An 8,986-nucleotide genomic window follows, 5' to 3' on the forward strand; every position below is an offset into this window, starting at 1 on the left:
GACTCAGACACCACACGGCGATCCTCCAGCCCCAAGGAGTTCTGCTCTGGTGGCAACAAAGAGGCTGCTGTGGCTCCAGACTCACCGGGGACAAAAGTAGCTTCTAAACCAGCGGTCGCCAGCCTTCCGGACCTCAGGGACCACCAGTGGTCCGCAGACGGCTGCTTGGCCACCGCTGTTCCAAACCGTCCCAGGATCCATCATCTCCAGTCCGTCACGGTGATAAGTCATTTTCTGTAGCAAATCCAGGTCCATCCCTGATGTTGGGGGAGCTTAGCCTCCTAACGACCCACTGAGCGCCCAGAATTCCCTGAGCGCCCGTCGTGGTCCTCTTCAGCAGGTGAGTGAGTGCCTTAGGGCCGGGGAGGGTGAATGACGTGACCAAGACGATAAGGGACGCCCAGGCCTGGGCTGAGCCTTCCAGATTCTGAACCAGATTTTCCCAACCCTGATCATAAACCTGCCACCCAGAGGCACCGCCCACCTCCCATCTGATGGGGGAAACTAGAGAGCCTCCAGCTCACCAGAGAAGAGGGCGGGCAGGCCCAGCATTTTGTATTCTGTGAAAACCCTCCTCCTGCAAGGAGGGGGTCCCGGGAACTAAGGGTTCCCTGGGCAAATAAATCAGCCCTGGGCGATCCTCAAGCAGTCCATTGCCCAGAGCGGTAAACTGAGGCTCAGGGAGGGTAGGCAATGGCCTGAGGGACAAAGACAGGGTTTGAACCCCAGCTACTGGGCTTCTAGGCCAGGGGTCTTTTTTTTCTTTAAAATGTTTTTTATTGGTTTCAGAGAGGAAGGGAGAGGGAGAGAGAGATAGAAACATCAATGATGAGAATCGTTGATTGGCTGCCTCCTGCACGACCCCCTCTTACTCCCCACTGGGGATGGAACCCACAGCCCAGGCACACGCCCTTGGCCGGAATCGAATCTGGGACCCTTCAGTCCACCGGCCGACACTCCATCCACTGAGCCAAACCAGCGAGGGCCAGGCCAGTGCTCTTAACCATGGTGCTGGAGAAGCTGTTAGGGACTCAAAGCCAGCCTGGTTCTCGCCACCCGGCCCCACTTCCCGTGACTTGCTCATTCATGGCCTTCCCCACCCCCGCCCAGGAACCTCTGGCCTTGGCCACCGTCGGCTGAGTCTCCACCGGATGCTGGAGACGCAGCCCAGCCACTGGTGGGAGGCAAGGGCGCGGCGAAGAGGGCCTGGAGTGGTGGCCTGAGGCTCTGGAGGTGACCCTGGTTCTGCCTTCCCTGTCTGTGCGCCCAGCCCCAGCGCCCACCCGGCGGCTCTGAGCCTCCCCCTGCCGTGGCTGGGAGGCGACCAAGCACACGGGCAGCTTTCCACGAGGGTCAGACAAGCTGGCGGGGCAGCAGCCGGCCAGGCCACACGTGGGAAAAGCTCAGTAAAGAATGACTTCAGTTCAGTGGGGCCTCCCGGGCCCACATTCCCACATCCCGCTCACCCAGGGCACATACGACGAGTCAGGAGGCGTGTCTGATTGTCACCGGTGGGTGAGGAAGGGGAAGGGGTGCTTTCCCGTTGCTGCCGCAGCAAATTGCCACGAGGGCCGAGGTCTATAAGCCCAGCCTGGAGGCCAGAGGTCCCGCCGGGGGAGTGGGCGCTGGAGGGTCTGCAGCACCTGCTCCTCCAGAGGCTGCGGCCTCGCCCGAGCCCAGAGCTGCCCCTCCCTCAGCTGGCCTTCCCCCTCCCCCCTCCAACCCTGATCGAGCATCTTCCCATCCCCCTCCCTCTTTCTCTCCCCCTGCTCGCCTCTTATAAGGACCCTCACTGTTTGGGTCCCCCCCACCACAATCCACGGTGACACTCCACTTCAGGGCACTGAATCACATCTGCAAAGTCTATTCCTCCGTCTAAGGTGCGATCCACGCACCTGCTGGGATTCAGGGGGTGGGGGTTGGGGGCATGCATTACCCAGCCCCCATCACAGACAGTCACCCCCTCATCCAGCAGTGCCCTCATTGAGAGGCCACAGGAGACGACACGGTCCTATGAACACCAGGGGGTAAAGGAAGGCGGGGGCCCCACCTCGCAGCCGGTGTGACCTGGGCGTGCCCTGGGGAAGTCCATCAGCTCTGAGCTTCGGCTCCTCCTCTGTGAAATGGGTACAAATAGGACAGTGCTCGCCAGGGGTTCACCAGGAGGGCCAAGAGGTCCGGCACCGTGATTCTCCGCCCTTGGGACATCCAGACCCACCCAGACCGACGGAGCACAGTCTCTGGGGGGGCCTGGGCAGGGGCATTTGTAAATGGACCATCGCATGTTCGTGGCCCCAGCAGCCCCCGATCCAGCACCACCACCTGGCTGATCTCTGTACTAGGAACGTGTCTGGGGAAAAGGAGCCCCAGCCAAGCCCCAGCCGGCATCTTCCCGCCCAGCCACCAGCTGAACCAGCTCCCAGCCTTCACAGCCTTGGGCCGAGCGCCCTCTGCTGGCCGTAGGCTGCGGCACCGGCAGAGCTTGTGAACTTCCAGGATCCCCGCCAAAAAGAGCCAGACTCACGACATTTCTCCCGTGGTTTTGGGGTGGAGCACAGCACCCGAAGCCTGTCCACAGACCTCAGGTCGAGTTCCTTCACTGCTCTCCCGTGGTTTTGGGGTGGAGCACAGCACCCGAAGCCTGTCCACAGACCTCAGGTCGAGTTCCTTCACTGCCCTCCCAGGGGGCCGCCTTTCCCGCTGATACCAGCACCCCAACGTCGAAAACGCAATGCTGGGCAAGGCGGGGGAAAGCCAGTTTATGAAGAAAGGGGCTCACACCCTATTTTACAGGCTGAAAACATGGAGACACAGAGAGGTTAAGCTACTCGCCCAAGGTCACACAGCCAGGATCAAACCCAGAGATCAAAGTGGGTGGGAAGGCAAAGTAGGGTGAAAGGGATCCTTCGTGTGTGGCAGGCCCATCTCATGCTTGGGAAACGCCGCTGGGCTGGGAGGTGAGGACGTGGGGTCACCTGGGCCCCCCTGGTGAGCGCTGCAGGACCTGAAGGGGGACAACCCCATCTGAGCACAGTCAGCCCGCATGCCCTGACATTGGCCCACCTTGGGCAGACACCTGTCTGTGCCTCAGTTTCCACGTGCGTAAAATGGGATCTTTGTTCCTCCCCTCAAGATGGCTTTCAGGATGAACGAGGTCCCGGCCTGCTCCCAGGAGTCCCGTGTCAGCTCTGTGGCTGACTGTGCACCGGGCATGCCTGTCCTGAGCTGCCCGCATCTCAGAGGCACCCCCGCTTCTGCACTGTGCCCTCTCAGGCCCCTGCTTCGGTCCCTGACTCTTGGGATAGTCCCAACACTTAGTCTGAAAATTGGCTCGGTTAGGACAGAACCAGGAGTCACAGCACCCCCAGCTCGCCCTGGTCCAGGCCTGGTGGGCAGTGGGTGACACACAGTCACCCCTTGAGCTGTGACATGCCCTGAGTGACCCCCCACCTCAGACCTCAGCACCCCAACCTCCCAATGGACACACGCTCAGTGCCTGGGGCAGAGGTAAACAGACCTCCTGACAGGGTGACCCCTTCCCACCATCACACACACATGGCACCGTGGCCGTTGCCAGGCCCGAGGGCAGCCAGGCCTGGGCCCCATCAGGGCTCAGCCACTTACCAGATGCAAGGACCTTGCCATGCCCCCAACCCCTGTGTGTCCATTATGGGCAGTCAGGACCCCCAACTCCAAGTCTGGGTGGGTCAGGGTCCACTTCCAGGCAGACCCTGGGGGACCCAGAGCCACGGTGCTTGTCCCCTAATGCGGATTAGCTGGCACCCCTTCCCCTCACGGTGCTGAGGGCTTTAAAGCTTGTCTCCTCCAGGGAAGCAGACACTGGGAAACGCGCTTCGCTCCTATAAATGCAATCTGGGCGCTGAGCCCGCCCTGGTCAACCCTGGCCACACCTGGTGTGTGCACAGCCGCTCAGATTATGTTGTAAAAAAAAAATCCACCAACGCAGCAGGACGCCACACCGAGAGGTGCTCGGGGAGCCTGGCAGGTCACAGAACTCTGTCGGGTCCAATTCTCTTTTTGGGTTAAAAGATAGGGGGGCTGAGTGGGGCTAGAAATCGAGAAGGAAGGCTTGCTCAGGAAAATTCCGGGGGCCGGTTTCCTCCAGCTCTCTCGGGGCCTTTTCTCTGACCTGCAGGGCACATATATTACTCGGGTGGCTACAAACACCTACAGAAGCAGGGGTGACCTGCAGGGACAGGCCTCCTGTGCCCTGGACACTGTGGGCCCTGACCTGGGCCGCAGCCATAGCTTTGACCACCAGGTGGCGCCCCTGGTCTTCTTTTGCAGACAGCCCAAGCTTGGCGTTGCCTGGGCGGTGGGACAGGGGGTCAGTTCTCTGCCTCCACGTCAAGCTCAACTCGCTGGGGTTCTTTCCAAAACTGGACGTTTGGGCGCTAAGACCTCCCCTACTCCTTTCCTACTCCATTTCCGTGGACCCCAACTTGGCAGCTCCTGTGAGAGCAGGGGAGACCGCCCTGCACATCCACGCCCTCCACCCAGAGGTGTGCTCCCCAAGTGACTTTCATCCAGTCCTGCAGGGGCTTCTCGGTCCATCTGTCCCGGCCCCTCGCAGCCGTCTCTGACACCCTCATTCCCGAGGGGCTCCTGCTGCTACATCCCCACCCCTTTCCTGGTCAGCGCCCGGAGCCCTGGCAGCTGGTCTCTGGCCCCTGTCTCTCTCTGCCTGTGTCTGTGTGACTTTCTCTCTGTCTCCATGTCTCCGTCTGTCTCTCCCTATCACCACCCCCTCCTGCAAGATCACATCTTATTGTCCAATGCGTCTGCTCAGGCAGAGTCCCAGGCCCCACCCCGGCAGGCATGTGTGAGGCCCAGGAACCTGCATTTTGTGTGAATTTCATTAGACTCTTCCCTGCTGAAACCTCCATGGTAGCTCACTGCTCAAAGTCACCCCTGACCTGGTGTGGAGGGCTGGCCCAGCCCTGCCGGCCCCGGGCTTTCTGTCTCCTCACAAGCCCCAGCCTCGCCAGCCTTGCATGTAGTCAAGTCTTCCTGCCCCAGGACCTTTGCATGCACTTCCTCTGGCTTCCTTTCTTCCTCTGACTCATCTTCAAGGTCTCACTTCCAATGTCCCCTCCTCACCCGGGCACTCTGGGCCACACCAGGGACTCGGCCATCATTCTACTTCCTTGTTCTTGCAATTCCAGCCCCTCCCCGACGACACTCAGCACAGCCCGCAGGGATCTGTCTGCGGTTTCTGCACTGCCCCTCAGTGCAAGCGCGAGGTAAGGAAGAAATGTACATTCCATGAATGAACGAATGGACAAGTGAACTCGCTCCTGCAGGTGACTGACGCCCAGCTGGGGCTGGAAACCTGGGCAGTTAGCCTGTCATTCAGGACCTTTTAAGATCTGGCCCCACCCACCTGTCTCCACTGCCTCCCTGGCTCCCCAGACCTATTAATCCCGTCCATCCTCCGCCCGTCAACGCTGCCTTCCAGCGTCGGCCTTGGCTGGGCAGTGCCCTCCCTCCCCCTGGGAGCTCCCACTCCACCACAAAGGCTTCCTGGCCCTCCCCGGAGTCCGCATCTGTCTTCCTGTCCTATAAGCTCCACCCACACGTTGTCGGCCCCTCGGGGTCTGGCCCGAGGCACCTGCTGTGTTCCCAGGGTCAGCACCACCCTGGGGGGTCCGCAGCACCTCATGTGAGCACCATCGAATGCCGGCTCCAGGGCCCCCAGGCAGGGTGCTGCCTGGCAGGGCAGGTGTGGCCCAGGAATCAGCATCCAGCAGCCGCCTCCCAGGCTGAGCTGCTCCTTCAGGGGCACAAAACCGGGAAGGAGCCGCGCCCCACCTGGGCCCTTCGCCGACCAGGGCTGCGCCGCTCATCGCGGCCTCCTCGTCCACCTGGCCCGGCACAGGGGCTCTGCCCCAGGCTGCCTCAGCAGGCCAAACCCTCTCCCAGGCTGTGCAACTGTGGGCACGTTCGCACCCTCTCTGTGCCTGGTTTCTGGGCAGAAGTGAGGAACTTAGCTCAGGGCCCTCTCCTCCCACTAGACCAAGGGCTCCTGAAGGCAGGGCAGTGCCCACCCCCCTAGGCTCTCCTTCGGGCCCAGTTCATCGTCCCTCCCTCCTGTCCCTATGCACGTCCAAGGTGCTTCTGTCTCCTCTCCCCACTGTGGTCCCCCATGAAGCCATCTCAGATGCCCTGGGGCCCCAGGAAGTTCGGGGTACCCTATGAACCCCTCCGTCTCCTCACCCACTTCCCTGTGGTCCCAGCTGCCAAGCGCCCCCACACGGAGTCAGGCGCATGGACTTGAACCCTCTGATGGCCGCGGACTTTGGGCAGGGACCTCACTCAGGCTGGGGCGCTGCCAAAGGCCCAGGTCTCTGTCCAGGTGCTGACGTGTGGCGGCCCTGTTCCCCGGGAGGCACCGGTTAAGCATTAATTTTCCTTGCTGATTCTGGCTTCAGGCAGGGGACATCTAAGGCACCTGCCAGGCACTGGGGGGTTCCTGCCGGGGTGGGGAAGGCGCCCTCTCACCTCCTGGTCCCTTGCCCTCTCCTGGGCTGACCAAACCTCTGCTCTGCCTTCAGCCGGGACTTCAACCCCAGCCCCGCCGCCTGTGCACCCCACTGTGACCCACCCTGGTCCCCGGCCCCCTGCAGCCTGCCTCCCCTATGCTCTGAGGTGGCCCTGCCTCCTGCTGAGTCAGAACCAGGGCTTCTGGATCCTGACCCTTCCCAGTGTCCCAGGAACAGGAAGGGCCCAGCTGGGGGGCTCGGGTATCCCCAACCCCTGCTCATCGGGTCCTCCCAGCACCCAGGAAGATCTCTCCTGACCACACTCACCCATTAGTGCCCGCACACCCGCCCTGCCCCCCTTCCAAAGCCACCCCTCTGGCCAAAACCATCTTTCTCCAGCCACGGCAGCAGCCGCCCTTCCTGCCCACGCTGTCCCTTCTCCACTCAGCATCCAGGGGACTTGGAAATGCTATGCCAGTCCTGCCACACTCCCCTGCTGCAACCCTCCATGGCTCCCCATTGCCCCTGAACTTGGCTTTCGGGCCTGCCGGCCCCGGTGCTCCATCCCCCCATCTTTTCTCCCTGCTCCTGTCTCAGCTCTGCACCAGACATGACCACTGCGTTTGGGACTGGGCACCCCTCAGCCCTGCCCTGGCCTCTGAGCCCCTGCATATGCTGTTCCCTCTCATGGACGCCCTTCCCGCTTCATGTGGCTGTAGGCCTCAGCTCTCCCCCCGAGGGCCCACCACCCCAGGCACCGCCTCAGGGCTGTGTGTGGCCCTGGAATTGGCCTTTAGCTGCCCAGTGGTTTCTGTTGGAGACAGCTGAGTTGGGCCAACGTGAACCTGGGGTGACAGAGGCTGTGGGGGTCCCCGGGACAGACCAGATGGGGTGGTTCCAAAGCCCCGCCGGGCCCTCGTGGGGACACACTCCACCTGCTGCTCGGCCCCTCCCCTCCAGCTGGTGCTAGTGGGTCTCGGTCCTGCCCTGGGGGCAGCCCTCAGGGGGTGCATGTCCCCCAAGTCCCCACCCCGCACTGTGTTGTGGAGAATTGGCCTGGGGTCCTTAAGGACCGACCATCGCTGTCACCACCCCAGACCTGTCCCACACTTCGCTCCGTGGCGGCTGAGGGGCTGAATTTCAGGCCCTGGAGTTGGATGCCGGGTTCAAGCCAGCTCAGCCGTGTGCTGCCCGGTCCCAGGCAGGAGCTGCCCCCACGGAGCCTCAGGGCCCGCACCCTGGGCGGAGAGGCTGACAGGCGTCCCCAGCCGCCGGGGCCAGCGGGAGGCAGGCAGGTGGTGAGCGCTCAGGGCCTGGCATGTAGTAAATGCTCAATAAACATGAGCACTTTGTAACCGTCCGCCCAGCTCACTTCCGTCCCCTCACTCCCGTGGGCACCGTGGCTCGTACTGCCGGGCACAGACGCTCCGTGAACCAGCAGCCACGCCCAGCGCAGGAAGAGACCCCTCCTTCTAGGTGGTCGGGGATCCCTGGGGCCCTCTAGCTTCACCACACTGGTCTAATCTTGTCTCATCCCACCCCCCATCTTGGCTCTAGGAGCACGAGGAAGTGGTGTGGCCCAGCCCCTGAGCTCACACCCGTCCCAGGGACCCTAAGCTCCAGGTCACAAAGCACTGGCTGGACTGATCATGGCCGGCTAAGTGCTGGGTGGCGCCCTCCAGTGGCCGGGAGAAGCCATGCAGGCGCCCTCCAGTGGCTGGGAGAAGCCATTGGCCCACAGGCAGCGATGAACCCACCTGCTCAGGCCAGCGCTCCTGCTGGGGCCTTCCCAGAGCTCGGAGGCCCTGGTTTGGGGGCAGCCCCACCCGTCTGGCAGGCCCCCGCTGCTCAGGGTTTTGGTCAATTGCAAGGCCTTCAAAGCGCGGTCTGAGCAGGGAGGGGCCGTGAAGGGGACCTGGACAGACCCCCTCACACCTGCCAGAACAGCAACCCCCGAAGCTGGGTGGCACCCCGGGTGGAAGGGCTGTTTGGGGCTCAGTCTTTCTCAAAGGCACCGGGGTGCAGGCTGCTCTGGCTGCTTCTTGGCGGGTTTGGAAGCGGAGGCATCTCTGGGGAGGGCGCTGCTGGCACACAGGTGGGGGCCGAGGGGCCAGGAGTCGGGAGGCAGCTCCCAGCTTGGACCCACCCGGACCGAGCTCAGAGCTGCAGCTCTGGTCCCAGAGCCAGGCCCCTGAGTGCGGGCCGTGCAGGGTCAGGCACGGCCTACTGTGTGCCAGGCAGCTGCCCTGCCTCCTCCCAGCAGCCTCTGGGGCAGGGCACGACGGCGGACAACCGTGCTTCAAAGCCACAGATGTGATCCTGGAGCACAGCTGTCGGCTTTCCCTGAGCACTGGCCGCTTTGCGGTTAGCGTATCAGGACCAAGATCCTTCCCCCGGGGCCTGCCCTCCCTGCTGGGCTGGGCCATGCGTGGAAAGGGCTCCTCTGAGCAGAGCCGCCAGCCGGAGCCCCTGCCCCTCACAGG

This window comes from Myotis davidii, unplaced genomic scaffold (genome assembly GCF_000327345.1).
Source record: "Myotis davidii unplaced genomic scaffold, ASM32734v1 scaffold75, whole genome shotgun sequence".
In the NCBI taxonomy this organism is placed as follows: Eukaryota; Metazoa; Chordata; class Mammalia; order Chiroptera; family Vespertilionidae; genus Myotis; species Myotis davidii.